The sequence below is a fragment of the Mchenga conophoros genome, linkage group LG18, assembly GCF_057382185.1.
Source record: "Mchenga conophoros isolate Kocher_MC1m ecotype Shallow Benthic linkage group LG18, M_conophoros_male_GT1.1, whole genome shotgun sequence".
Taxonomy (NCBI): Eukaryota; Metazoa; Chordata; class Actinopteri; order Cichliformes; family Cichlidae; genus Mchenga; species Mchenga conophoros.
In genome coordinates this window covers 2379000-2400767 of record NC_140543.1, presented here as the reverse complement: position 1 = coordinate 2400767, position 21768 = coordinate 2379000, and the positions used below count along the sequence as shown (strand labels likewise).

The following is a 21768-nucleotide window of genomic DNA, read 5'->3' as shown; positions in this document are numbered from 1 at the left end:
CATCAGCTTTTTCAAATAATCTCACTTTGTCAAATCACAACAACAGTCACGTGACTGTTGTTGTGATTTGACGCTATATAAATAAAATTGAATTGAACCTTCTGTGAATGGTACTCATGGCCACTGAAAACACAACAGAGTCAGCTGTTACTAACTAACTACTACTAACCCCAAGTTGCCTACCGATGCATCCATCAGAGCATGAATGTGTGTGTGAATGTTAGTTAAGAAGCACTAGCTAACAGCTGAGGAAAAAGTGCTTGTGTAAATGGGAGTGATTGGATGACTGTACGAGTTCTGTAAAGCGCTTTGAGTGCACATGATAGAGTAGAAAAGTGCTATAAAAGAACCAGTCCATTTTCCATTTATCAAAATCTCATCTTTAAGGTCTCCACATTCACAGGCAGTGTTAGACCTAGATCTGCCTTCTAAGTTCTCTGCTGTTTTTCTGCAGTTTGAGCCTGGGAATTTTTCAGTCTTAAAGGAAGCAATCGACCATTTAAGACCTTATAATACTGATGGATGTCTCTGTCCCACTGCAGCCTTTGCTTAACCGGTCTTTAACATCATGTATCAGAATCAGAATCAGAATCAGAATGGGTTTATTGCCAGATGTTGAGGTTTACAACATTAGGAATTTGCTGCGGTGCTTCAGTGCAAACAATAAGAATTAAAGTGCTATGTAGAAAGAAAGATATGTGCATGAGATATATACATGAGAATAAGAATTAAGAGTGCTAAGTAGATAGATATATACATGATATATACATGAGTGCAGGTGGTGATCAGTGCCAGACATGAAATGATGCAGTGACACAGCGTAGGGTCATGTGTTAGTGGCGGGGACAGTCATGTGGTTATTGTTCATGTGTCCAACAGCAGAGGGGAAGAAACTGTTCTTATGGCGAGAGGTTCTGGTGCGAATGGACCGGAGCCTCCTGCCTGAGGGGAGCAGGTCAAACAGACTGTGTCCAGGGTGAGAAGGGTCAGCTGAGATCCGAGCTGCACGCCGCAGTGTCCTGGAGGTGTACAGGTCCTGCAGAGATGGGAGTCTGCAGCCAATCACCTTCTCAGCAGAGCGCACAACACGCTGCAGTCTCTGTTTGTCCCTGATAGTGGCTCCAGCGTACCACACGGTGATGGAGGAGGTGAGGATGGACTCGATGATTGCAGTGTAGAATTGCATCATCGTCCGTGTTGGCAGGTTGAATTTCTTCAGCTGCCTCAGGAAGTACATCCTCTGCTGGGCTTTCTTAATGACGGAGGTGATGGTGGGCTCCCACTTCAGGTCCTGGGTGATGGTGGTACCCAGGAAGCGGAATGAGTCCACAGAGGTGATGGGGGTGTCAGTCAGGATGATGGGGGGGAGTGGGGCTGTGTGCTTCCTGAAGTCCACAATAATCTCCACTGTCTTCTGGGCATTCAGCACCAGGTTGTTGTGGCTGCACCAGGACACCAGACGTTCAACCTCCCTCCTGTAGGCAGACTCGTCCCCGTCAGAGATGAGCCCAATGACGGTGGTGTCATCTGCGAACTTGATTAGCTTGACAGACTGGTGGGTGGAGGTGCAGCAGCTGGTGTACAGGGAGAAGAGCAGAGGAGAAAGAACACAGCCCTGAGGGGAGCCGGTGCTGATGGTCCGGGAGTCCGAGACATTCTTCCCCAGCCTCACGTGCTGCTTCCTGTCCGTCAGGAAGTCAGTGATCCACCGGCAGATGGGATCAGGCACATTCATCTGGGAAAGCTTGCCTCGGAGATGGTCTGGAAGGATGGTGTTGAAGGCAGAGCTGAAGTCCACAAACAGGATCCTGGCGTAGGTTCCTGGGGAGTCCAGATGCTGCAGGATGAAGTGTAGGGCCATGTTGATGGCGTCATCTACAGACCTGTTGGCTCTATATGCAAACTGCAGGGGGTCCAGGAGGGGGGCCGTGAGGGTCTTGAGATGGGAGAGAACTAGGCGCTCAAATGACTTCATGACCACAGATGTCAGAGCCACGGGTCTGTAGTCATTTAGTCCAGTGATCCTAGGTTTCTTGGGGACAGGGATTATGGTGGAGGACTTGAAGCAGGCAGGCACATGACATGCCTGCAGTGAGGAGTTGAAGATGCCAGAAAACACTGGGGCCAGCTCGTTTGCACAGTGTCTGAGGGTGGCAGGAGACACGCCGTCTGGGCTGGGAGCTTTCCGAGCATTCAGATTCTTAAACTGCTTCCTCACATCTGCTTCATGAATATGAAGAGTTGTGGTGGGAGGAGGTGGTGTGAAGTCCTCTTTTGTGTGGGGTGAGGAGGGGGGTGTTGTAGGTGAAGTGTTTGAAGGTGGTGATGGCTCTATGGAGGGGGGAGAGGTGGGGGAATGAGTGTCCAAAGTGTCTCTATTGTTGGGGCCGTTGGAGGTGTGAAGGCTGCCTGATGGCTCGTCAAAACGGCAGTAGAAGTCGTTAAGGGTGTTGGCCAAGAGCAAGTCATCAGTGGAGTGGGGGGTTTTAGGCTTGTAGTTTGTAATATTCCTAAAACCTTTCCACACAGAGGCCAAGTCATTCTCTGAGATCTGCTGCTGCATCTTCTCAGAGTGCTGATGTTTAGCAATGTCCACTTCTTTAGTGAACCTGTACTTGGCCTCTCTGTAGCAGTCCCTGTCTCCGCTTCTGAACGCCTTTCTCTTTTCCAGCCACAGCTTTTTGAGTTTAGGAGTAAACCAGGGTTTGTCATTGTTATAACTCACCCTGGTGCGTGATGGCACAATGCTGTCCTCACAGAAGTGGATATAGGAGGTGACAGTGTCCGTAAACTCGTCCAAGCTGTTAGAAGCAGCCTTCAATGTGTCCCAGTCTGTGGTCTCCAAACACGTGCGAAGCTCCTCCACAGCCTCGTTGCTCCACAGTTTTTTGGTCCTCACGACAGGTTTGGAGAGCTTCAGCCTCTGTCTGTACGCGGGGATTAGGTGGATCATGACGTGGTCAGAAAGTCCGAGTGAAGCGCGCGGCACCGCGCGATAGGCCCCGCTGATCGTGCTGTAGCAGTGGTCCAATGTCCTCTCCTCTCTGGTCGGGCATTTAATATACTGCTTGTATTTCGGAAGCTCATGGCTCAGATTGGCTTTGTTAAAGTCCCCAAGAGCAATGATGAGAGAGTCCGGGAATGTCCGCTCCGTGTGGAGAATCTGCTCTGCGAGTGCGCACTGAGCTGCTCGCGCATCCGCGTCTGGCGGGATGTAAACAGCGGCCAGGATGAATGAAGCAAACTCCCGCGGAGAATAAAACGGTTTGCAGTGAATAAAAAGATATTCCAGAGAGGGAGAGCAGTGCTGGGCAATCACTGTTACATCTGTGCACCAGCCACTATTGATGTAGAAGCAGACACCTCCACCTTTGGTTTTACCGGAGAGAGCGGCCTGCCGGTCCGCGCGCAGCAGATGAAAGCCCTCCAGCTTGAGCGCGCAGTCCGGGATGTCCTCACTGAGCCACGACTCCGTAAAACATAAGACACAGGAGGAGGCTAAGTCTCTGTTCATGCTTCTCATCAGGGCCAGTTCGTCTATCTTATTCCAGAGTGAGCGTACATTAGAAAGGAAGATCCCAGGAAGGGCCGTTCTCAGTCCGCGTTTCCTCAAACGCACGAGTACGCCGGCTCGCTTACCTCTCTTTCGACGTCTCACTTTCCTGGTCAGAGTCTGCAGTAAATCTGCCGCAGATGCGACAAATATTGGAAATAAATCCACAGGCGTTGTAGTCCTGTAGTTAAGGAGCTCTTCTCTGGTGTAAGAATATCCAGAGGAGTGCCCAGACACAGAAGAAATGCACAAAAACAAGACAAAAGTAACGCACTGAAGCACCAGGGCATCCATACGCGGCGCCATCTTAGACAGTTATCACAGACCTTTCTCACCCTAAACGAAAATAAGACTGAAGTTATTGTTTGTGGAAGTGATGCCCCTTTGGATAAGTTAACTGATACGCTCGGTCCTCTTGCTTGTCATCACTTCCACACTGTAAGAAATCTCAGTGTTTTTAGATAGATCTTCAAATTAGAGAAACAAGTGTCCACAGTTGTCGAAATCAGTTTGTATCAGTTATGTGAAATTGCCAAAGCGAAGCCTCATCTTCCTCCTAAAGACCTAGTAAAACATTTATGACTTCATCACCTCTAGACTGGACTACTGCAATTCTCTCTACTTTGGTCTTTAACACTCATCTCTCCATCACTTGCAGTTCGCCCAAAATGCTGCTGCATGTCTTCCAACAGGTGTTAGAAAGTCTGAACTCATCACTCCAGTTTTAGCAAATTTACACTGGCTCCCTGTAAAATATTGTATTGATTTTAAGATGCTTTTACTTACTTTCAAAGTTTTAAATGATCTGGCGAGCAGTTACTTAAGCAAATTCCTCAACACATATAACCGCAATAGAGCACTGAGATCTTAGTACAGCCCAATAAAGGAGATGGGGCCTTCACAGCTGCAGCGCCTAGACTCTGGAACGTCTGCCACTCAATATTTGTACTTAAGAGTCTATACAGCGTTTCAAATCGCGTTTAAAACTCACTTTTTATGCTGGCTGTTAATTCAAGTTTGAGTTCCATCAGGTTTGTTTTATGTTCGTTTTGTTTTTATGTTAAATATGTTGTCATTGAAGAAACTGTTTTTACCAGAGACCAGACTGCATCAAATTTATTGTTCTGAATATTTCCAGTTTTGTTTTTGGAGGAACTAATAAATCTGCAGGTTTCACCAGAGAAGCTTCTGTAACTTGTCATTAACAGCTCTGTGGGAGTCACGGTGGTGGAACGATATCGCAGACGTTCAATTTCAGAATTGTTACGAACCAACAGGATACACATGCAGCCCATGCAATAATGTTACTTTAAAATGTTTCCACCTCAAAGGGCCGAGAGAAGCTCAATAGGTGAAATTTTATATGAATCATTTTCTGAAGCAGTTGAAACATAGTAAGAACTGAAATATATTTAAGAACTAATTCAACAATACTTTATAAGTACATACTTCACACATATAATTTAATTGGTGTTCCTTAAATACAGTCTTAGTAACATGAATAACCTCAACTTGCTCTCACAGATTTATTTGTGTCCATCGTTGTTAGTGCACGTCCATGTTTTCTAACATGTGGAAGGTCCTGAGTGTGAAACCAGCAGGTCTTTAATACTGGATAAGATAAGATAAGATAAGATAAGATAAGATAAGATAACCTTTATTAGTCCCACACGTGGGAAATTTGTTTTGTCACAGCAGGAAGTGGACAGTGCAAAAGTTATGACGCAAAAATTAGAATACAATAAGAATAAATACAGTACACAACTGTACAGAATAGAATAAAATAATATACTATATACAGTAGAATAAAATAGAATAAAAATATACAATAAGATAAAAATAGAATACGAATACAAATACTATATACAACTGAGTAAAAATACAACGATGACAGAAAAGATTATTGCACTTAGTGTTATTGCATATGTATGGATGTGTGTGCTTGATCAGTTAAAGTCTTTATTATGGAGTCTGACAGCAGTGGGGAGGAAAGACCTGCGAAATCTCTCCGTCCCACACCGTGGGTGCCGCAGTCTCCCACTGAAGGAGCTGCTCAGTGCTGTCACAGTCTGCTGCATGGGGTGGGAGACGTTGTCCAACAGGGATGACAGCTTAGCCGCCGTTCTCCTGTCACTCACCACCTCCACTGGGTCCAGAGGGCATCCTAGAACAGAGCTGGCCCTTCGGATCACCCTGTTCAGTCTCTTCCTGTCCCCAGCAGAGATGCTGCCGCCCCAGCAGACCACACCATAAAAGATAGCAGAAGCCACCACAGAGTCATAGAAGGTCTTCAGGAGTGGGCCCTCCACCCCAAACGACCTGAGTCTCCGCAGCAGGTACAGCCTGCTCTGCCCTTTCCTGTAGAGGGCGTCTGAGTTATGAGTCCAGTCCAGTCTGTTGTTCAGATGAACACCAAGGTACCTGTAGCTGTCCACAGCCTCAATGTCCATACCCTGGATGTTCAGTGGTTGCAGTGGAGAATGCTTGTGCCTGCGGAAGTCTACCACCAGTTCCTTGGTTTTACTGGCGTTGATCTGGAGGTAGTTCAGCTGGCACCAGTCCACAAAGTCTTGAGTCAGTCCTCTGTACTCCTTGTCGTCCCCATCAGTGATGAGGCCGACTATTGCAGAGTCATCAGAGAACTTCTGCAGGAAGCACTGGGTGGAATTGTGGGAGAAGTCTGCAGTGTAGATGGTGAAGAGGAACGGAGCCAGAACCGTTCCCTGTGGGGCCCCCGTACTGCAGACGACCCTGTCCGACACACAGCCCTGAGTCCTCACATACTGTGGTCGGTCGGTGACGTAGTCCAGGATCCAGGTAGTGAGGTGATGGTCCACTCCAGAGTTCTCCAGCTTGTCCTTCAGAACCGAGGGAAGAATGGTGTTGAAGGCACTGGAGAAATCAAAGAACATGATTCTCACAGTGCTTCCAGCGGTCTCCAGGTGAGTGAGGGAACGATGTAGGAGGTGAATGACGGCATCATCCGCGCCAATGCCAGGCTGGTAGGCAAACTGAAGTGGGTCCAGTGATGAGCTTGTTAGGTGCCGAAGCTGAGCCAGGACCAACCGCTCCAGGGTCTTCATCAGGTGGGATGTCAGAGCCACCGGCCTGTAGCTGTTGAGGTCCTTGGGGCGTGAAGTCTTTGGCACTGGTACAACACAGGAGGTTTTCCAGAGCTGTGGGACTCTTCCCAACCTCAGGCTCAGGTTGAAGAGGTGCTCCATCACCCCACACAGTTGGTCCGCGCAGGACCTGACGACCCTCGAGCTGATGCCATCTGGGCCCGCTGCCTTCTTGCCATTAATCCTCCTCAGTTCCCTCCTAACCTGGGTGGTTGAGAGAGACAGGCTGGAGCCTTGTGTTGAGTGTGTATTGGATGCTGTTGTTGGGGGTGGGGGGGAGTGAGCAGGGTGAATAGAGGAGGTGTGAAGTGTCTGAGGTGTCTGAGGTGGAACAGCAGCAGTGGGGGTGGGTGAGTCTGCAGCCGATGTTGTAGACTGTCTCATGGTTGAGTCAAATCTGTTGAAGAAATGATGCAATACTGTGATGGAATAATTCAGTAACAGCAGTCAAAGCATAAGAAACTCTTAAATGTATAGAATCAAGTCACTTTTGTTTTCAGTTTTCTGGGCTTTTTCTCTTTAGTGCACCAACAAATCAAGATTTAAACTGATTATAAAGCTTCAGATAAGCTGTTCTGCTTGTAAAGGTGTTTTTTCTCTGGTTTTCCCTCCTGGTTAAAGCTGCAGCATAAAGCTCAGACTAGAGCTGGGCGATATATCGAGTTTTTAAAAAATATCGATATATTTTTATACGAGATATAAGATGTGACAATATCCTTTATATCGATATAGTCTATGTTACGTTATAATTATACTTGCGGAGCCGCAAGTTTGCCTCTCTTTCGTCCACTTCCGTCTTTACGCAACGTTACTCGGCCTCGCCTCTCCTTCACTGAACACAACTCCCCCTCCTCCCCCATCGCTTCACCTGCAGGAAGCGACAAGATGGACACGGCAAATCCGTTAACGAGTTACTGCGCATCGCCCCGTGCGTGGGGCTGGACGGCGTCAACGTGTTAGCTAGCTAACCACGCTAACGAGCTAACCACGCTAACGCCATGCAGCCCAGAGGTGCTGCACGGACTAAAATCCTTTCATTTTCTCAAAAGTTGACAGCGCGCCTTATGTATGAATTCTGGTTGTGCTTGATGGCCGCGAACCGATTTTATGTGGAACACGGTGCTCAGCAATCTGTCAAAAAATGTTTTAGTACGACTTTGGTAAGCTACGGAGCTGCAGCGCTTGATGGATTGTCGGAGCATTACGGCTGAGCCTCGCGGAGTGATACCTACTGTGCTTCAACGTAATATTACCCTACTGTGTATAAGGACCATAAATGGCACCTGTTAAGAGACGTGGTTGCGAAGCGGATTTCAAACTCCAGGCTGTCAGTCAAGTTGGGAACAGAGCAGCTGTGAAATCTGTCCTTGTTATAGTGATCGTCTTTTAGTTTACATTTTGACTGCACATTTGTGAGCTTTTTGTTATGCACAAAAACAACATTGTTTTCTTTTATTTATGGAGCATTATTATTTAATAAATGCTCATAATTTATTTTTGAGTAAATTTTATGTACATCTGCTCTATGTTATGTTAATAAAAGTGCCTGTGTGACATCTGGGACACAGCTTTGACTAAGAACTCTCTTTTTGTTCTTACTTTATGGCTTTAAAAAATATATATATCGAGATATATATCTTATATCGCCATCCAGCTAAAAAATATCGAGATATGAATTTTGGGTCATATCGCCCAGCCCTAGCTCAGACCATTTCTGAGAAATCAGAGTTCTTCCTGACCTTCCCAAAGGAACAATAGCGAGTGGAGTGTGTTCCTGTCAGGGACTTCATTCTGCTGTGAGTATGTGGTTTGACTTGTTTTGTTTGTTTTAGATCTTCCTGATTCCTCATCGCTAAGATTTCTTTTTATATTTTTTGTTGTGAGTCACAACAAAAACTAACAGACTTAAAAACTCCTTTGTCCCACACGCCATCAGACTGTTTAACTCCTCTCTGGAGGGGAGAGGGAGGGGAGACAGGAGGACAAAGGAGGGGGGAACAACTAAGCTGTAGTGCCTCTTCACCTCACTGTGCAATACCTTTTGTTAATAGTCAACGGTGCAATAGACCTCAATACTTGAAATGTGCAATTCACTTGTATTTTTATTCCTATTTATTCTATTTATCCCCTTCGTATATTTTATTTATATTTGTCTCTGTATTTATATGTGTGTGTGTGTGTGTGTGTGTGTGTGTGTGTGTGTGTGTGTGTGTGTGTATATATATATAATATTCTGTAACTTCTGTCGGTGCTGTGCTTTTGGAAACCGAATTTCCCAGAGGAACCCACCCGAGGGATTAATAAAGTTTTAGCTTATCTTATCTTATCTTACAAGGCATTTTCAGGTTATTTCCTGTTCAGACATTTATTTATTTTTTATAATTTGCTTATTACGTTCGTACCACAAAACTATATCAGCCAAATGAACTCCGAGCTGCTGTTTTATAAAAGAAATGTCCATCAGCTGTAGAGACGCTGTAGCTTAAACTGCCTGTTGTCATTCTTACAGTTTCAAATACTGTCTCTCTCAATCTCGGTGTGGCTGTAACTCAGGAGGTCACCGACTAATCCGCAGGTCTGCATGCCAAATATTCTTGGGCAACATCAAGTTGCTCTCCAATGCATCCACTGGAGTATGAATGTTAGATAGAAAATACTTGCAGAAAAAGTGCTTGTGCGAGCAGGTGAATGAGACAAGTTGTGTGAAGCACTTTCAGTGCTCAGAATACAAAGTGCTGTATAAGAACCAGTCAGTTGGCAACCTTGTGGTTTACTGACTTAGACCACTGAAACTTCAGCTTTCTGTCTTCTCACCAATGAGAGGAGCAGTGCGAGCGAGAGTGACTCACACTCTCCTTTGATTACATTTACTGAACTATTGTTATATTAGTTTTTTGTTATTTTGTTATATTTCTTTTGTAAAAGAAGATGGCGGCGCGCACGGGTGCAGCGGCTCTTAGCTCTCCAGTTTGGTGCTTGTTTTTACTTTTAATGTGGATATTTTTGAATGTTTGCAACGCCGCCATCTCTTACAGTCGCCAGAACCTAATTGACCTCGGTTTTAAATATAGTTTGTTTGTTTCTGGCAACTATCAGCGAACACAAAATCCTGGAGGAGATAGCGAGACCGCCAGGGTCACCGTGGATGGTCTGCCCGCCCAGCAAGCGTAGAAGGCGACGGAGGGAAAGAAAGCAGAAGAGGGGATGCCGGTCGGGTTCAGACGCTAGGCTATGCGACACCCCTCCCCCACCTGGCTGGATCTGACCACCTCTGCATGTCCCTCACCACCACCTACACCCCCCTGCTGAGAAAAACAAAGCCCCAGACAAAGACAATAAAAACCTGGCCTGAAGGAGCCCTTTCTCAACTGCAGGACTGCTTCTCAACAACTGTATGGGATTTATTCTCCAGCCACAACCTCCAGGAGTACACGGACACTGTACTCTCGTACATCAGGAACTGTGTTGACAATGTCACCGTCAACAAAAGGGTCAGGGTGTTTCCAAATCAAAAACCCTGGATGAATAGTGAAGTGCAATCCCTCCTAAAAAGCCGCAACACCGCCTTCAAGTCAGGGGACAGGGCTGCATATAGGGTGACCAGGGCAGACCTGAGTAGAAGCATCAGGAAAGCTAAGGCTGCCTATAGGAGGAGGATTGAAGATCACTTTGCTGACAACGACCCCAGAAAAATGTGGCAGGGGATCAATCACATTACCAACTACAGAAGCAATAACCAGGCGACATCTAGGACTGATGCCTCGCTGGCTGAGGATCTAAACCGTTTCTTCGCCCGCTTTGAGACGACCAAGCCCTCAGCTGCCACACCACTTCCACCCGCCCCCAGCACTGGCACACTAACACTCAGGGAGCACCAAGTGAGGTGTGTTCTAAGGTCAGTGAATCCCAGGAAGGCGGCAGGTCCTGATGGAATACATGGAAAGGTTCTCAGAGCATGTGCTGACGAACTGACCGGAGTCTTCACTAAAATCTTCAACCTTTCCTTGTCATCAAACACCGTCCCACCCTGCCTCAAAACCTCCACCATCATCCCCATCGCCAAGAAGTCAGCTGTGGCCAGCCCAAATGACTACAGGCCTGTTGCACTTACGCCTGTAGTGATGAAGTGCTTTGAGAGACTGGTCTGTCAGCACATCAGGGCCGGTCTGCCTCCCACTCTGGACCCCCACCAATTTGCCTACAGGAAAAATCGTTCCACCGAGGACGCTATCACCATAGCGCTCCACACTGCGCTGAGTCACCTGGAGCACCGAGGAAGCTATGTGAGAATGCTCTTCCTGGACTTCAGCTCAGCATTCAATCATATCATCCCGGAGATCCTGGTCCAGAAACTGTCTCACCTGGGACTCTCCACCCCCATCTGCCTCTGGATCAAGGACTTCCTGACAAATAGACCACAGTCTGTCAGACTCGGCCCCCACCTGTCCAGCACCATCACACTCAGCACCGGGTCTCCACAAGGATGTGTTTTGAGTCCCCTCCTGTTTACGCTCTACACATCCGACTGCTCCCCTACCCATCTCTCAAACACCATCATAAAGTTCGCGGATGACACACAGTGGTTGGACTCATCTCAAGGGGGGATGAGTCGGACTACAGAGATGAGGTCAACAGACTGACTGAGTGGTGTTCAGATAACAACCTCCAACTGAACACCACGAAAACTAAAGAACTTATCTTGGACTTCAGGAAGGGCAGAGCAGACCCGGCCCCACTTTACATTCACGGGAGCTGTGTGGAGAGGGTACACTCCATGAGGTTTCTGGGCGTGCACATCTCTGATGACCTCTCCTGGACTGCAAATACCACGGCGGTGGTTAAAAAGGCCCAGAAGCGTCTCCACTTTCTGAGAGTGCTCAGGAGGAACAACCTGGAGGAGAGGCTGCTGGTGACATTTTACAGAGCCACCATAGAGAGCATCCTAACGTACGGCATAACATCATGGTATGCAGGGTGCTCAGCTGCGGACAGGAAAGTACTGCAGAGGGTCATCAACACAGCCCAGAAGATCACTGGCTGCTCTCTGCCCAATCACTTCAAATCACTTTTTTTTTTTTTTTTTAATTGTCACATCACATGTGCAGGCACACTGGTACAGCACATGCGAGTGAAATTCTTGTGTGCGAGCCCCACAAGCAACAGAGATGTGCAAACACAACAACACAAACGAGCAAAATACAAGAATGGCCAACCTGAAACTAATAAATATATGTACAATATATAATAGTGTATGCATTTCTGGATGTGTATACTAACTATTTTCCTACGTGTGTGTGTGTGTGTGTGTGTGTGTGTGTGTGTGTGTGTGTGTGTGTGTGTATACACATTTTTACAAATTAAATAGTAAAAAAAATAAAAAATAAAAAAATAAAAATAATAATAATAATAAAATATATAAAATATACAGAGTTGAATATGTGCAAAACAAGTGGCATTTATATACAGTGTGGAGTGCATAATGTTGAAGTTCCAGTAGTGAAGCTGAGGTGTCTATGACGTGTTCAGCAGTCTGATGGCCTGATGGAAGAAGCTGTCTCTCAGTCTGCTGGTACGGGACCGGATGCTGCAGAACCTCCTTCCTGATGGAAGCAGTCTGAACAGTTTATGGCTGGGGTGACTGGAGTCCTTGATGATCCTCCCCGCTTTCCTCAGGCACCGCTTCCTGTAGATGTCTTGGAGGGAGGGAAGCTCACCTCCAATTATCCGTTCAGAGCACCGCACTACTCGCTGGAGAGCTTTGCGGTTGTAGGCGGTGCTGTTGCCATACCAGGTGGTGATGCATCCAGTGAGGATGCTCTCAATGGCACAGCGATAGAAGGTCCTGAGGATGCGGGGGCTCATGCCGAATCTTTTCAGTCTCCTGAGAAAGAAGAGGCGCTGCTGCGCCTTCTTCACTGTTTTGTTTGTGTGTACTGACCACGTAAGATCCTCAGCCAGATGTACACCAAGGAACCGGAAGCTGCTCACTCTCTCCACAGCAGCGCCGTTGATGGTGATGGGGGTGTGTACTTCTCTGCACCTCCGGAAGTCCACTATCAACTCCTTTGTCTTTGCGACGTTGAGGGTGAGATGGTTGTCTTGACACCAGTGGGTCAGGGCGCTGACCTCCTCCCTGTAAGCCGTCTCATCACCGTTGGTGATAAGACCCACCACTGTAGTGTCGTCCGCAAACTTCACAATGATGTTGGAGCTGTTAGTGGCTGTGCAGTCGTAGGTGTAGAGTGAGTACAGGAGAGGGCTCAGTACACACCCCTGTGGAGCACCAGTGTTCAGTGTGATGGGGGATGAGGTGATGCTGCCCAGTCTGACCACTTGGCGTCTGTCAGACAGGAAGCTAAGGATCCAGCTGCAGAGGGAGCTGCTCAGTCCTAGATCCTGCAGTTTCCTGTCCAGCTTCGAGGGAACGATGGTATTGAATGCTGAGCTGTAATCTACAAACAGCATCCTCACATACGTGTCTCTCTTCTCCAGGTGTGACAGGGCAGTGTGTAGTGTCAGGGCTATGGCATCATCAGTGGACCTGTTGTGGCGGTATGCAAACTGTAGAGGGTCCAGTGAGTCGGGTAGTGCAGAGCAGATGAAGTCCCTGACCAGCTTCTCGAAGCATTTGCTTACGATGGGGGTCAGGGCTACAGGTCGCCAGTCGTTCAATGAGGAGATGGTGGAGGATTTGGGTACAGGGACGACGGTGGCCATTTTGAAGCAGGCTGGGACTACAGACAGAGAGAGGGAAAGGTTGAAGATGTGCGTGAACACTCCAGCCAGCTGAGCCGCGCATGACCTGAGGACGCGGCCGGGAATCCCGTCCGGACCAGTAGCTTTGCGTGCGTTCACCTTCCTGAAGCACCTCCGCACATCCTCCTCAGACACAGTGTGCGCACTGACGTCATCCGCGGTGCGCACACTGTCCGGTCTCATGGTGTTCGCTGCGTCGAATCTAGCGTAGAATACGTTTAGATCCTCACACAGAGAGGCCGTGGTCTGCGGTGTGCTGGTTTTCCCTCTAAAGTCTGTGATCGTGTTTAGTCCCTGCCACATACTCCGCGGGTTGTCAAACTGTTGCTCCACCCTGTCCCTGTACTCACGTTTGGCTGCTTTGATCGTCTTCCGGAGTTGGTAATGTGCGTGTTTGTAGTCCGATGTGTTCGCGGAGGCAAAGGCGGTGCTCCGTGCCGCGCGAACATCTCCGTTAATCCAGGGTTTTTGATTTGGGAAGGATTTAACTGTTCTGGATGGGACGACATCTTCCACGCATTTCCTGATAAATCCGCAGACTGAGTCTGTGTATTCATCAATGTCTCTGGCGGCCACGTGAAACATTTCCCAGTCCGCGTGATCAAAACAGTCCCGCAGCGCAGACTCCGATTGGTCCGTCCAACAGTGCACCGCCCTCCGGGTTGGAGCTTCCTGTTTCAGCTTCTGCCTGTAGGCGGGCAGGAGCAGGATGGAGCAGTGATCTGATTGGCCGAATGGGGCGCGGGGGAGGGCTTTGTACGCATCCCGGAAAGAGGTGTAACAGTGGTCGAGTAGCCAGTTTCCACGTGTGTTGAAAAGGATGTGTTGATGGAGTTTTGGTGAGACTTTCTTCAGGTTTCCCTTATTAAAGTCTCCGGCTGTGATAAACGCTGCCTCTGGGTGTGCGGTTTCCTCGCTGCTGATCGCGCTGTACAGTTCCCTGAGTGCACGGTCAGTGTCGGCTTGTGGGGGAATGTAAACAGCCGTAATAATCACTGCTGTAAATTCCCTCGGTAGCCAGAATGGCCGGCACTTAATCATCAGGTACTCCAGGTCCGGTGAGCAGAAGGATTTGACCGGGTGCACGTTCGCATAATCACACCAGCTGTTGTTGATCATGAAACACACACCACCGCCTCTGCTTTTCCCAGTAAGATCCTGTGACCTGTCCGCGCGGTGCACAGAGAACCCCGGTAGTTGTATTGCGGAGTCCGGTACTTTGTCCGATAGCCAGGTTTCTGTGAGGCAGATCACGCAGCAGTCCCGCATCTCTCGCTGGAATGAGAGCCGTGCCCGAAGCTCGAACAGCTTGTTCTCCAGAGACTGCATATTAGCCAGTAATAAACTGGGTAACGGTGGTCTGTAAGTGCGCCGTCTCAGTCGAACCAGAACGCCAGATCTTCTCCCTCTGCGTCGGCGTTTGCGGCCTCCAGGGCCAGAGAACAAAGGCGTCTCAGGTGAGATGAATGGGGGGTCTGCAAACGGAGCATCCGTGTTGCAAAACTTGAACTCCGGAAAGTTATAAGAAAGACCGTCTTTTATGTCCAGTAAGGTTTGTCGGTCGTACACAAGGAGACAAGTGCTGCTCGTGAAAAAATAAAGGAAAAGTAAAATTAAACACAGAAGAAAGCCGTTGCTTGGGGGAGCTCGCGACGAGGCTGCCATACTCGGCGCCATCTTGATCACATCCTGGAGGTCACTGCAAACTCTCGGTACCTCAGCAGAGCTGGCAATATCATCAAGGACTACTCTCACCCCAGCAACCAACTGTTTGAACACTGTAAAAAAAAATCTGTCAAATTTACGGTAAAATACCGGCAGCTGTGGTTGCCAGGAATATACCGTGTAAAAAATGTGGAATCTGTAAAAGACAATACGGTATACTGGTTTTGTAACCCTAATTTTTAAGGTAGACAACGTATTATTTTACCAAAATCATGATAGACAAAACCAAATATATTTGTCAATTATACAGCAATTTAATGTAAAAAATGCAACTTTCCATAGCTTTTTACGGATATTTGCAGTAAAAAAAAAAGTAATAATATAATAATATTTACAGTAATTTGTTGTTAATTTAACAGTAATAGGATAGACCCTATTATTGTAAATAACTGTAAAAATAACAGAAATATGTTAAACCTTATTAAAACCTTTGACAGTAAAAAACACAGTGAAATTGTATAACAAATTACAGCATTTTATTTTGACCAGATACATTTTACGGTAAATTCCTGGCAACCACAGCTGCCGGTATTTTACCGCTAAAAATACAGTACAATATGAGGAACATAAATGGTTTACCGTACATTTTACATTTGCAACCGCTAAATATAGAAAAATCTAAAGATGCTCATATACAACCAAGGTAGAGAATATTACTGATAAACAATGAGAAAATTTGACATACCATTTGAAAACAGACTAAACATATTATTTTCTCTATTCCTACAAAACAGCATAGATCTTGAGAATACAGCATGTGTCCATATATATGGCTGGTAATCCATGGAGGAATGAATAAACATGAAACAAAATATTACCTGCCCCTGACCTATCAACAGTAATGAGTCACTAGGTCCTGCCTTGGTGAAGGAAAGGACTCGGTGGAGTTTCTAATGCGCATGGTGTTGAAGATACAAGCTCTGCAGGAGTACTTCAATGTCCATCAGGAGTTCACTTTGGACTGGCAGGATCCCCTCTGCAGCAAAAAAAATGGACAAAGTTTGATCAGTGCTTGAGCAAAATGCACAGAAATGAACAAAACGTGCTGCCAAAACCAGATCTAATGATAAATGATTTCTTAAGTGTAAAATATACAGTTCTTAAAGGATAGCTATTGTCAAAATGCAACCTGGGCTGTTTTTTTCAGTTTGTTTTTTTTTTACTGTAAACAAGACAAACATATATCTAAAAGCATAATTATGACAAACAAGCCGTTTTTGAGATTGACCGTGATTTTGTTTTGTGGTCAATAGCCAGTGAATGGGAATACTAGGGGGCCGGGGCATAAATTTGAGCGCATCAAAATCGATACAGTAAAAAAAAAAATAAAAATAAAAAAAAAAAAAAAAAAACAGCCCAGGTTGCGTTTTGGCAATAGTTATACTTTAAATCTACTTATGTAAAAGTTATACATAGACAACGCAGCCCTAATCACAATCATAATTTGTTGGAAAACGTATTTAAGTTTCGTATTGATTTATCATAGAACTTGAAGTTAATGGCTGAATGCATGGTGATGAGACCTATCATTCAATCTACATTTTATAGCGTATGAAACTGCTCACCTGGACATGAACCTGAGCTCGGCTGATTAAGATTAGTGTCTCCTGTCCATCTTTCTTTAGCAAAACTTGAATAATACCACTGCTTACCTCTTATTGAATCTTTGGGTGCAGACTTAATTGAAGAGCCTCGTATAAACAGGCAGGGTGTGATGTTTAGGGAAACCAAAGAATACAGCCGCCATCATTTCTGCCAGAAGACTCATTGGGTGCAACGAAGCTTTCATTGTGGACTGGCTAGATACCTTCTGCATTCAGAAGGAAAACAAGAAGGGCATACACCATAAACAATAATAACTGACAAAAATAATGAGACAAGAAATTAAAGTAACAAAATAAGTGCAAATCAAGTTTCCCTGTGTTACAGTGTAGCTGAATGTTTTTCAACAATTTGATTTACGGTAAAACACATACCAAATATTTCCAGCCAAGGTTTGTTTCAATCTTCAGCATTTTTTTCCTGCCATTGTCTTGAAACTGCTTCATCGGTCCCTCTCATTTGATGCTGTTTACAAAAACAAAACAGCAATATTGTAAAGGGAAAAAGGAAAATTAATTTAATGGAAAAAAAAAGATTATGACCTGAAATCTCACCATTTCCTGAGAGTCACAGGTCCTTTGAGTATCCTTATGGTTTCTGCTCAAATTCAGTGTCTGAAAAGGGCAGGAACAAAACAAACCTTTTTAATCATAATAAAGACAAAATAAGATTTAGAGACAGACGACAAAGAAATGTGTAAAATATCTTCTTGAATCTGTTTACTTTACTAACCTTGAAAGAGACTCTTGGGTCTTAGCTGTGCCACCACCCTTAAACCTTAAAACAGATGGAGACGATATGCTGGCCTGGCTTGAAATTTCCATATTTGGTGCTGTAAAACAATATCACAAACAATAGATTAATTGTACTTTTTGGACCTTGGCCAAAGCATAATAGAAAAAACAGAAAGTCCTTCATGGCTATTGTGCAATGAAATCATAATACTTACTGGTTTGTTTCTCAGATGTCTCCACTCCTAATGATTGTAGTGCCTCCAGTACAATTTCAAGGATTGAGGCAGACAGGTCCGGCAGCACCTTAGTAATGGAACTCCTTATGCTGTCCCCCATTTCCAAGATGTCTGATAAAAGAATGTGAATAAAGGTCAATTTACACCAAGTGGTACCTTTGGTCTTAAAATATGAAGCTGATCTTGCTTGATACTACACTTTTATACAGTGTTTCGTAAGTACCAAACTAACAGCACCATTATTGTGACAGCACACTGTGTTTCAGTGGAACCATTTGGTACCCATACTTCATGTAAGATGTTAATGGATAGAAATCAATTAAGTCAATGGGTTTTGACCAAAAAAATCATTTTATTTAAAACAGCTTACTATCACTTATGTCACACAGAACATCAGCAGGAGGCTCAGTAGAGGGCTCTTCTGATTTCTGCCACAGATCAGACTCTAGCAGACATCTCAAAGTCTCTCTTAAAGGCACATAATAGGCAAACCTATCTTTTCTGTTTTCATCTCTCCCTAAAAATATTTTCTTTGGTTCCGCATAGTTGAAGGCTTTTTTAAAGATCTGAGCTCTGGAGTGCACTGTCCTCAATGGCCCGGTATGACATGCAGAAAAAAGATCATAGCTTTTGACAGACTCACAGACTTTGTTGATGTCCTCCTCTGATAATGATGTGTCATCTTTTAACAGTGATGCAAGTTTACCCAAACTGTATGTCTGTCCCAACTCATGCATGTTCTGCATTTCCTCTACAATGTTCTGTATGGTTGAAGCAGGCAGTAGAAACTGACCCTGCAATTTTAAGTAGAATAGTGAAACGTTTCTCAGAAAAAGATCACAGAATTCAGGGGGCATTTCCATGTTATCTTCATGTGTAATAGACTGTGCAGCAGGCTCGGAAATCAAGGGTACAAAGTCATCTGATGTGGTTGGAACAGATGATGATTGACATGCAGACTCTCTATATAAATCACCAATGCTGCTGTCTGAAAACTCTGTGTTTACGTGACATGTGAGCAGTAAAAGATGATTTAACTCTAAAGGTATTTGTGCATCCTCTTACTGGACAAGTGACCACGTGTCCTTCCACAATATGGCTCTTCAGATGAGCTATTAACTCTTTAGAGTTCTGACACTGACGTTCACACATCGCCATTGCACATGTAAACGAAGAAACCACCACCACACCAGTGACATGGGTGGGGGCAGTGTCTTCGGTAAAAATGAGCCTTAAACGCGCCATACCTGGTGTATGTCTGCTTGCAGCCTGCTTCAATACACCGAAAGAAACAACGTGGCTCATTCCGATGCAGTTTACAATAAAGCATGTAGCCCCTTGATGACTGAACTACCTTACCACAGAAATTACACGTTAACATAACTCCATGTACTTTGGTAATTCCTCCCTAGCGAATTAAGCACGCCATATACAGAAACTAATCCAGAGCAATGCTTCCCTCGCAACAGTAATGCTAACTCAACTCACAAATGCTAACTAAATTCACAACCTCACTCATAAAAAACGAACTGCTAAAATTATCTATAAACGCTGGGCTGGTGGATTTTTATAACAGAGATAACTTGAAGTTGCATGTACTCACCTCACCTCGAACTAATTGTAAGCTGCCAGGATGTCTACAAATTCCGAAGATGCTGTGGTCCAAGCAGCAATAAATGGCGCTAATATACGAGTTCAAAACTGTGTCCGTTAGCGAAGCCAACTTGAGTCTCCTGCATGAAAAAAAGAGCGGTTGGCACACAGCTCAGCAGCGCGCCGCGCTATTGGTCATTTTCAGGTGACGTCATCCCGCAATGTAACGTCGCTCTTTGTTTCTTTAGGAGGTTCGAATTTGATCAGAAGTCACGTCTGCAGACCGCTGCAGCCACGTCTTACCTTGCTTCCCCTTTTTTTGGTGAAATGGTTCGCTCATACTGCACAATGTTGCTACCAGATTTTTTTTCTCTGCAATTCGAACGTAAAACGTCTGTACACAGTTTACCAGCAGTTTAGCTACCAATCAACAGCGATCACACAAATTCAAAATTTAAGGCCGACCCACTTAAGGTGGTCTGATAATATGGCGTGAAACACAACAACATAAAGTTGTTTTAAAATAATAATTAAAAAAGATTATTGAAATCAATTTTATTCACAACCATAAACTTTATTTTTAACATCTTCTTTTGCTGTTGATTTTTTTATCAGAAGGTTAACAATGATATACTGCAGGCCTAACTTTTAATCTGTATATCAGTATCTGAATTTTAAAATAAAAAAATACTATCAGTTTTATTGTCTTTCACTGCTGATATTTGCTTTTTTTTTAATGGTATGTACTGGTTGTATTATTACGGTGGACCCTATTTTTTAACATCTTGTTTCTGTAAAAATGAATGTTTTTGTTTGCTTAAAAATCTACAGCTTTATACTGTGAATTCCAATGTGCACAACCCCAAAAGATGTAGTTTTACTCAAATAATACCGTAAAATCTAAGTTTTTCAGACATTTTCAACATTACAATATGTAATTGTAAAATGTATGCATATTTATTTGTTTTCACAGAAAATATTTATAATTTCAACATTTTATTACAGTAAAAAACAAAGTTTTATCCAGTCTCACAATTAACGGTTATTCAATCTATTTAATACAGTAAAAGGAAGTTTTTGATTTTACGCTCCATTACCGTTGGAATTTGACGGTGTTTTGCTGTATATTTTACTGACTTTTTTTACAGTGAACTATTACCGTCAGGCCGACGGTACAGGTCACATAAAACCAGGACAAACAGATTCAGGGATAGCTTCTTTCCCAGAGCTATCACCGTAGTAAATAAGCACAAAAACAATTGAACCTGCTTAGCTATACCATACCATCACTGCCATTATATTATGCTGCTATTCATACTGTCATTATATTAATGCTGCTATCCTGTATATATCGTACTTACTATTGTTTGAGTACTTGTGATTGTTTTATTGTACTTTTTATATTTTACATTTATATTTATTATTGAAACTTGCACCAAGGGAGTGGCACTCCAATTTCGTTGTACTCTGTACAATGACAATAAAGGCTATTCTATTCTTCTATTCTATTCTTCTATTATTGTGTATGATATGTTCGCATCAGTGTTGAAAAGAAATGCACATTATATATTTGTGCTTGTTCTACAAAGAGGTTTTGTTTCATCTGATTGTTAAAATGAATTTTTGTCAATCATTTTTTCCCAGTTTGGATTCAGGAGACAGACACTATCTCTACTTTTAAGATTAGGCTTCAAACTTTCCTTTTTGCTAAAGCATATAGTTAGGGCTGGACCAGGTGACCCTGAATCCTCCCTTAGTTACACTCCTATAGGCTTAACCTGCAAGAGGATTCCCATGATGCGTTGAGTGTTTTTTCTTCAGTTACCATTTTATGTGTTTATCAGTTTCAGTTTCAGTTTTATTTGTCATATGCAAGTTAGCACAGGGTCAACATTGCAATGAAATCTATTTGACGAGCAGCAGACAGTAATTCAGCAGTATAATAAGTAAAAAACAGTAAGAGCAAAATGTTTATAAAATATAGTAAAAAGAAAAAAGTTAACAGGAAATACACACACACACTTGTGAATAGATAAAGGAAATCTTAAATAGGAATGTAACCATTGACATGTTATTGGGGGGGGGGGGGGGCAAATGGGATATTGCACATGAGATAAAGTGGCATGAGTGAACAGCAGTACAAACTGAACAGTACAAAATTTTGAGTGGCAGTTAGTACAGTATTGCACAGAGTAAGGTTTTTATTTGTTTAAATACTAATGACAATGAAGTGACCAGTGCTGTCAGCGTTGATCTCGTCAAAATGACGTTAACCCCATAACCACATTAACGCGGCAAATCTCCGGAAGCTCGTAAACACGTGCACGCCGTGCAGCCCTACGCATGGGGCGATCCACGTCAACTTTCTTACGGATATTTTCTGCGTTAATGCGATTATGGCGTTTACATCATTTTGGCGAGATCAACGCTGACAGCAATAGTTTATA

General features: G+C 44.4%; 1 protein-coding gene and 2 long non-coding RNA genes across 5 annotated transcripts in view; 1 reads left to right on the top strand and 2 right to left on the bottom strand.

Moving 5' to 3' along the window:
* The window catches only part of LOC146552848 (uncharacterized), a 32337-nt gene that overhangs the window by 5350 nt on the left and 5219 nt on the right, over positions 1-21768 (top strand). The gene's annotated exons all lie outside the window — the stretch shown is intronic.
* LOC146552850 (uncharacterized) lies at positions 15611-17252 on the bottom strand. Its single transcript, XR_014889478.1, has 3 exons — positions 17133-17252; positions 16809-16966; positions 15611-16132 (listed from the first exon to the last, which is right to left on the bottom strand). It is a non-coding gene; the product is annotated as an uncharacterized LOC146552850 (long non-coding RNA).
* LOC146552849 (uncharacterized) lies at positions 17310-20490 on the bottom strand. The gene is made up of 4 exons (XR_014889477.1): positions 19332-20490; positions 17708-17839; positions 17491-17590; positions 17310-17372 (listed from the first exon to the last, which is right to left on the bottom strand). It is a non-coding gene; the product is annotated as an uncharacterized LOC146552849 (long non-coding RNA).